Source organism: Ursus americanus, chromosome 15 (genome assembly GCF_024610735.1).
Source record: "Ursus americanus isolate L20-20 chromosome 15, mUrsAme1.1.p, whole genome shotgun sequence".
In the NCBI taxonomy this organism is placed as follows: Eukaryota; Metazoa; Chordata; class Mammalia; order Carnivora; family Ursidae; genus Ursus; species Ursus americanus.
In genome coordinates this window covers 18,336,880-18,346,433 of record NC_142141.1, presented here as the reverse complement: position 1 = coordinate 18,346,433, position 9,554 = coordinate 18,336,880, and positions in this window count along the sequence as shown.

The following is a 9,554-nucleotide window of genomic DNA, read 5'->3' as shown; positions in this document are numbered from 1 at the left end:
ATTTTTCACGGGCCTGCGCCATTATATGAGAAAGTTCAACACTCCCAGGCTGGAGCTAGGAGGGGTTTCACCGCCTCCCTTCTCCTTCAAACTAGAGTGGAGAAGGGGCTACTAAAGACTTTAGAATGATTCAAACATCTTGGCTCCCAACAAAAATTGTGAAGGAAACTCGGGCCAGCCCAGTACACTGACTCCTTGAGTACAACAAGGATATCACATGGAAGAAGCTAAGCTAAGTAGAAGTCTCACAAGAAGTAATGAACCCAGAATCTGGGCATCATAAACCTAACAAAGGGTACAAGGAAATGATCCTAGACAGTCTACTCCATCCTGGCAGCCCTTTACTCCATGTGGGTGCTGAGACTGACGTGTGGGCAGCTCCCCCATGAAGAAAGGGTGCCTGGGGTGAGGGTGGAGGGTGGCTGCATCTGCCATCTCGGACCCCGGATTCTATAGGAGGTCTTTGCCCTGGTCACTGACTTAGGCCACAGTAAAGCAAAGTAAGAGTAACCTCATGAGAGTGAGATATACTTTCACTTACCCTTAAACCCAGCCAGCCTTTATGCCATGGCCTAGTTCAGAGTTATCAAGAGAGCGTCTTAGAACATTGGGGAGGGTATGTGCTATGGTGAGCGCCGTGAATTGTGTAAGACTGATGAATCACAGACCCGTACCCCTGAAACAAATAATACATTATATGTTAATTAAAAAAAAAAAAGAAAGAAAGAGCCTCTTAGAAAGTTTAACTCCTTGGAACCTTCTCAAAGGTCATTTATTTTGAGCTCTGGCTCTACATTTACTTATAGGAATCTATTCTAAAGAAAGGAATTTGTTTTGGCTAAAAGGCTGCTGTCTCAGTGCTGATAATCACAATACATGCAAAAAACAATTTAAATTGCAATAGTAAGTGATTGGTTAAAGAAATTATTCTGTATCTATATGAGGAAACCATTCAAAGTTGTATTCTAGATTAGTACCTCCTGGTGTAAGAACAACCCACCACCTAAGAAATATTCTGATCAAAGCTTTAAATCTAACTACTAATTGATAGAAAATTTAGGGGGCAAAGGAACATGCTAAATGACATCAAGATGATACAATCAGCAAGATTCATAATGTAAGCACTTTACAAAACAAACCTAGCTTCTTCTTTAACAAAAAAACAAAACAAACAAAATGACACTAGAATACATAAAGAAAAAGAGACTTAGGAAATATCTGAAACAAATGCAGTAAGTAGACCTTGCTTAAAGCCTGTTTGAAACATGTAATTACAACAACAACGAAAAAAAGTCATTTACGAGACAATTGGGAAAGCTGAACACTGGATATTTGATGGTACTCATGAATGATTGCAATTAGCTAAAAGACTCCTAATCTTGGGGCACCTGGGTGGCACAGTCAGTTGAGCATCCGACTCTTGGTTTTGGCTCAGATTGTGATCTCAGGGTTCTGAGATCGAGCCCCACATCATGCTCTGAGCTCAGTGTGGAGCCTGCTTCGGATTCTCTCTCCCTTTGCTCCTCCCACTCGTGCTTTCTCTTTCTCTCTCAAACAAATAAATCTTTTAAAAAAAGAGAATCCATGAGAGACTATAGACTCTGGGAAACAAACTGAGGGCTTCAGATGGGAGGGGGGTGGGAGACTGGGATAGGCCGGTGATGGGTATTAAGGAGGGCACATATTGCATGGAGCACTGGGTATTATACACAAACAATGAATCATGGAACACTACATCAAAAACTAAGGACGTACTGTATGGTGACTAATATAACATAGTAAAAAATTATTATAAAAAAAAGAGAATCCTAATCTTTTAGAGATATATACTGAAATATTTATGGATAAAATAACATATTTCCAATTTGCTTTTAAAAAATCAATTGAGTAAAGGGAGTAGTGGGTATACAATTGGTAATCGTTGAATGTGGGCAATAGGTACAGGAAGTTTATTATAATGCTATTTTTGTATAATTTGAAATTATCATAATAAAAAGTTTTAGAAAGCATGGTGTAGAGGAAAATCTAGTGGCACAGAGAAGTGTTTACGATATATTTTTAAAAAGAGAGAGTCTACAAGGGGTTTGTATCTTAAATTTCATGATGATCTCGTTTTTGTAACTGTGTGGGTATACGTATGAAAGAATCTGCAGAAATACACGAACCAAAATGATTAATGAACTATGATTAATTATGAATGACTGGATTACAGTAATTTGTACTTTCTTATGGTGTTTACTACCATAAGTTTTTTCCAATAATCCTTGTTACTCTTACAAACAGAAAATAACAACAAATCTATTTACAATTAGAAAGAAAATACACGCATAACTATATTTGCACAGAAGAAGTTACGGAAGGATAGTACTTATGAAAGAATTTCGGGCTTTCCTGTGTTTTCCTAATTCATGCAAAAGAGTACGGTTTGTTTGTAAAAAGAAATTTAGAACATATAAACTTCAGCTTTATATTAAGACATTTTAAGAAAATGTCTGAATCCTTCATAACTAGAAGTTTATGATTCTATGTCTGTACAAAGTTGAACTTCTCCCTGGCAGACCTGAGTTCTGCTCTTCCAACAGGGAGGAACTGCTTGATGTGAGACAAGTCAATGGCCGTTCTCTGGGTCTCAGTTTCTTCACCTTGTGTTTTTCATGAAACTCAAAGGAGAAAACAAAGTGTTCTGATTGGCTTTATACAAATGTCAGGAGGTGGAAGTGGCTAGTACCCTCCCAACAATTATACCATCACATCTTAAGGAGCAAAAGAAGCCAACACTGGGGCAGGTGGACACCTGAGTAAGACAAATTTATTTCCCTCCCAATCATTTTCTTAGGATTGGCCTTGTTCTAGCAACTTGGAGGTGCCCCAGAGACATTATAAAACAGAGTGGGGAGGGGGAAGCTGTGTGCTGTTGCTAAAAGGGAAGAGGGAAACACCAGGATACAACTACTGCTCATAATATGCCCCCAACATTGTGTACAATCATTAATCCTCCAAAAAATCCTATGATGTATATATAATTATTATTCTTATTGTTCAGAAAATAGGTTCAGAGAGCTAAAGTTACTTTCCCAATGTCACACAGTTCCAGGATGATGGAACAGGACTCTTTTCTAGTTATGTCTGATCCCAATACTTACAGAAATTCTTAAACACTATTCTATACAGCATCACTAGAGGTAAAAAATGTACATTGTGAAGAGTATTCACTGAGTTTCAAGATATGGACTGGCTCCTTGCACCACATGAAGGGGCCTTTTTATATGTCCCTGTGTTTGTCCCGACTAATATGTAAGAAATAAAAACCCACACCATGGGGAAAGAAATGCTTGAACTAGCTAACTGGCTCAAGGACCAGTGTAGGTGGGTATGAAGCTAAGCTCTGTGATGAATGGAACCAAAGACTCAATGACTCAATGTCTGGATTCTCTTTCTGTCTTCCTGCCTCTGCTTCTGTGTTGGCATCATTTGCTCCTACCAGAGATGAGCCTGACCTGGAGAGAGGAAACATGGCCATGGGCAGCTCCAAAGTCACTTCTTAGAGAATCATTTTCGATGAGGGAAGCAAAGTTGTCTCACCATGTCCACTTAGAAAAATCCTCGTGAAGGTCCTGACTGGCCTGTTGAAGAGCGCAACCTACCCTGGCCCCAACACTGCATCCAACATACTGCTGTGATTGCCTGCCCCAGAGAGAGCCTCTTGGCTGCAAAGGATCCCCAAAAGAACAAATGGGGAGTGATATTCCCAAGAGGGAAAATGTGGAAGACCTCATTGTGCTCTGGAAAGTGGTGACAAAATTAGGGATGAGTTGATGGCCCCTTTAATCTTGCAGCTTCCTTTTGTTTTTCTTTTACCCTAAGCTAGCTCAGGCTTCCATATCTGGTGGAAGAAAGTTCCATCAGTCTGCGAGTTCCAGTCGAGGTAGATTTTATTCCAGAATTGTCAGCAAGGGCAACATGGTGAAGCAGGAAGAGTGTTGAGTTTGGAGGCAGAGAGACTTGAGTTCAACTGTCAACTCTTTTGCTCACTTGCTGGGTTGCCTTGGATAAGTCATTTCACTTCTTTAAGTCTCCAGATTTTTCACTGATTAAATAAAGATGATAATACCTATTTACAAGCTTCTTGTGAGGATTAAGTGAGATAATCACATAAAATACCAGAGACAGTTGCACGTAGCAGGTGATCCACAAAGTATAGCTTATATTTAATTAATTCAACAAATGTATACTGAGCATGTAATACACTGCAAGGCACAGTGCTGGGCATCAGGGATCATGAATCAAGGAAGAAAGACAATGCTTCTGTTCTCTTGGAGCTTCTCACAACAGGGGTTGGTGAGGAGAAAATAAACAAGGAAACAAACAGGATAGCTACAGATGGTGATAACTACTTTGAAAAAAATGAAATTGTTTCCATGCTTATATTTATTATTGGTATAAAAACCCTCTGTTCAATCTCTCTCCACGCCTTTATCTATGTGTTGGGACCCATTCTCAAGGAGTTCAACATTTATAGTAAGCTTGAACTTGGAAAGGCATTAAGCTATTCGCTCCTAAGTGACATGAAGAGGAAAGGAAAATGGACTGTTGATGGGAGGAAAATCCTGACACTCTCCTCCAGGATGTCCAAGTGCCATTTTGTCAACCAGTGCCCAGTGGGCTTCAGAATCACCTGGGGGAGGCTTTAAAAGGTACAGTGCCCAGTTCCCATCCTCAAATGTTCAAATTCTGGTGGTCTGGGGTGTTTAAGCTTTGGGGGTTTTTTTTCCTTTTAGTTTTTTTATGGGCAATCAGATGAGAAGCACTCTTGCCAGCCAGTCTATGAATTCCATCAGTCACTGAGGCTGAGAGTACAGAGCTGTGCCTATTGCTCTGCTGGTCACCATATTTTTATGTTTCCAGTTTCTAGGATATTTGACTCCATTGGCCCTCAAGGAGTTTAGAATCCAGCAGGATATATGAACAAAGGTGTTGTGGGGGGAAAAGCAGGAATAACTTAGTCTGTGAGGGTTAGAGAAGACTTTATGGAAGGGAAGAATCCTGGATAAGTTAGAATTCGGTTCAGCTGCACATGACAGAAAACATAAAATTATAGTGGGTTAAACTAGATAGAAATTTCTTTTTCTGTCATATAAAGATCTTGAGGAAAGTAATCCTGTGCTGGTATGGTGGTTTAGATTTCTCTCTTGTTTTTTCACCATTCTCAGCATGAGGCCTATACAGTCTGAGATGATTGCTCAGATTCCAGCCCTCAGTTCTGTATTCCCCTGAGCAAGAAGGACAAAGAAGCAAAGAAGGGCATAACCTCTCCATTTAAGGGTACATTCTGGAAGTTGCACATGAAAATTCCTTTGACATTTTATAGTCCAGAACTTGGGTACATTCAAGAAATGAAGCATATCTAAAAATACAGAATTCTATTACCAAAAAAGAAAAGGAAAGCATTGGGGAGACAACTGGAAGATCTCTAAGCTGAGATATGAAGAATGATCAGCCATTAGGGAGGGTAAGTCACAGAGTAGACTCAAGAAGAGCGGACTAGTGTGTCTCCTTCAGCAGGATGGGACACCATGCCACACTTTGCTTTCCACATGCCCTGGGCATCATCCTTCATATTGGGACCTGAAGTCCAGCTAGAATAAGCCTACCTACCCTGGCCATTCAGTGCTCAGTTCTAAAATGACTTTTAAAATGATATCAAAATCCCTCATGTCACTGGGATAATAGCCACTCAAAAGTACCCCCACTCCCTCTGGTCTGTAAGAGAGCTCACTTTGAAATCACATCATTGAAATTACTAGGACAAATTACTGAAACCAGTTTGGGAAAAAAACTACAATCCTAACTCTTTCATGTGGTTAATTATGGCACATCTGCCTGAAGCAATATTGTGCAAGCATGAAAGGTAATCAATTATAAAGTCAAAGAGCATGAAAAATAGCTCATGATAAAACATTGAGGAAGTACACAATAGTGTGTGCTTGTGTCGTGATTATTATTATGTGAAAGAATGTGTATAGGGACAAATATTAGAAAGAACATCATAAAACAAAAGCAACTATTGCGTGGATGAAAGGTTTTTCTTTTCTGAAAACCAGTGTATGGTTACATTACCTTTATAGCAGATACAATTTGAACTAAGTCTCACAAACTTTACTTGCTGTCAAACGTAGGTGTGCTTAAGAATTACCCGAGGAGCTTATTAAAAGTGCCCATTTCTGGATTCTAGCCAGAGAGACTGTAATTCTATAGATCTGGAGAATGACTGCATTCTTAACAGCGTCCCAGATCGTTTTGTGGGAAGTGGTGCACTGACCACATTCGAAAAACTCTGTCCTAACCAGTGTTTCAGAGACACCTAAAAAAGTGTAGAGTTGAGACATTATTTGTGCCAAAGTAGCCCAGTTTTGTGTTGGACTGAAGACTATGCCCAGTAGGCACGTCTGGGTGGCTCAGTCAGTTAAGGGTCTGCCTCAGCTCAGGTCATGATCCCAGGATCCTGGGCATCAGTCGGTTAAGTGTCTGCCTTCGGCACGGGTCATGATCCCAGGGTCCTGTGACCGAGTCCCACGTCAGGCTCCCTGTTTCTCCCTCTGCCTGCCACTCCCCCTGCTTGTGCTCACTCTCTCTAACAAATAAATACAATCTTAAAAAGAAAAAGACTATGGCCAATATTCCTCTACCTTTGCTGGGGAAAATAGCGAGAACATTTAAAGCAAAGACTCTATATTAACAAAAATTCTTTCCCTATCTGGATTATAAAATGAGATATCACTAAAAGGTACAGCTTTGATTATTTTTCTTTTAGTCTTCCAGGTAAACGTGGAGCTGTCTAATTAAAGCACACAGGTATTAAGAGTTACGTATCTCCAGTTCTCTCACAGACCCTACACATCCTGTAACTTACCCCACTCCATGCCTTTCTATTAAACCTGACACAAGTTCGACTGTACTCTGCTTTTGTGAGAGAAGCACCATGATCTCAAACTCTACATTCGGATAGTACAGTCTGCATAAGCCAGCCCTCTGGATGATTCTATATTCATTTTAGTCCATTGGGTGACCAGCTTATCTCCGTTTGCCAAAGACTTTCCTGGTTTTAGCACTGAAAGTCCCATGTCCTGGGACTCCCTACCCCACAGCACTGGGCAAACTGGGATTGTTGGTCACTTTACATCTTTCCATTGTCTATGGCCTACATACTTAGCAATAGCTGAAAAGACATTCCCCGGCGGGGGGCTTGTGAGCCTCCACAGACAGAGTCTCAGGGAACACAGGAAAATGCTTAGCTTTTTGAAGATACTCCCTTGAAAAAGAATACAGGCGAGATGCTGTTCAATATTTTTAGAAATAAAACATTTCCCTGGCTTCAGAAAAGGAGCCAGAGATAGAAGGGTCTAGCAAGCAGAACCCCCAACTTCCCTATAAGCATTCATCACTCAGTAAGTTTACTAGCATTTATTTATGTTAAAATCATCAGAAAGGAGACAGGTAAGGTTGCATCAAGTAGTTAGAATGCAGAGTATAGAGACAAGGGGTACATATCTGTCTAGAGGATGTGGAATTTTTCAAGAAGAATTAGACAAAATGTAACTCCTTATACGCTTGTTTTTAGAAAGCTGATTTTATTATGAAGCCTTTGGAATTTCTCTAAAATTCAAAAAAGTATAAATGATTCAGAAAGCTAAAAATATGATGTGCTTCAGCAATCTGTTCCAAAATGTAGGCCAGAAATTTTTCAGAATTACTCTGCCCACATCAAAATTATACTACTTTAAAATATTGCAAGTAGTTCAGAGACTCCCCAGAATTTCAACTTCTGTTCTAAACTACAACTTTCAAATGTAGCTTATACTTTTGGCTCAGGAATAATCCTACTGACAGCTGGTTTACACTGTGAAAATATACTTGTATGGGAATTTAGCACATTTGCCCACTTGAATTCTTGGACGCAATATCAACTTCCATTAAAGAGCCAGTTTAGTAGAGAAAGGCAACTTACAACTGTAAGTTTCAGTTCTTCACCCTTTTAAGATCATCAAATACTTAGTGCAAAAAAAAAAAGTTTATTTAGCCACTGATTTCTTTCAATAAAGGATTTAAGGTGATCAATGCAAGAAACCACATGTGAAGTCAACAACTGAAAACCAAAGCTACCAGCTATAATTGTATTAGCATTTTCCGAAGTGGATTTTTTTTATTTTAATGTTTTTTTTTTATATTATGTTAGTCACCATACAGTAGCGGATTCTAAGAGATGTTAACAGGCATTGTTAAAGCAAAAAAAGGAGTCTTAAGCCAAAAAGTTTGGGTAGCACTGAGATAAACTGTTAAACATGATTCTTCACTGCAAGACTTTTTGAGAATATTTACAATGATAACGGGCATTCACACTCTCCAAGGTGGGGGAATAGCATGTGTTTCCGAAACTTAAATATTGTCAGAATCTCTAAAAGGCTTGGGTTCCAACTAACATATTTAGAAAAACACCGCTCTTGCCTTTCTAAATTTGATAACTAAGCTACTTGGAAATTGGGATTATATTTATTTTTGTTTTATTTTCTCTGAGAGTTTTCTTAATTTGCAACTAGCCAGAGCAGCTTTGTCCTGAGCATAGAAAGTTTGACATTTTAAACATATTGACATTTCAACACACTTTCAAAGAAGGCTATTCTTATTACAAATATTACCTCTGATTTATAATAAGGACAAACAAGGCAATGAAACCTATTAGGAAGTGCTTGTGGTTCTCAGCTCAGAGAATTTCACTGTGATGACTTGGAGAGGCAGATGAATTAGTGCCAATGGGGCAGGGCTTTGTTTAGTCTGTAGATCTCGAGTCAGAGCCAACTGTGATTTAAAGAGCTAGAAATGAGCAGATATGGGCATTTGTAGCTAGGCGTGCTTATTTGCAATTGGGTTACTTTTCTACATAAGAGCTACCCATATTTTCCAGCCCAAATTATACTGTGGATCTGTACAGAATCTAAACTCCTGACTTCTGATTCCAGCACTGTTGCCCATCCTCAACAGCCATTAAGGAGAAGGAAGGAAGGAATTGGTGGTGCAGGGCTAGCCTGAAGACAGGTAGTTAGGAAACACTTAACTATGTCCTATAACATTTAGCTGCCTTACAAAGGGATTCCCCCAATCAATTTGTCTATAAGAATAAGGTCTGTCATCAAAACCCAGTTTAGTCACTATGGTGTTATTAAAATGAGATGGGATAAAATGGGTCAAACTGTCACACATATTTTTCCTTCATGGTGTAAACATCAATTGAGAAGACAACTAGATGTTGCTTTAGTTCCAACGTGAGGTTACACAGTTGCTCTCTCCACCAAGATATTCAAGTTTTGTTCTTTAACCACATTGAAATGACATTGCACAGAGTAATAAAGACTATAAAATATGAAAATAAAATTTTTATTGGGAAGAGGAAATCTTACAGTCAAATATTGGGCTGATGTATTAACAACATTTCCTTAAGGAACAAATACAGACTTAATAAAGGAAGAAGTTGGAAACTTAGAACAGGTTTCCATACAAAA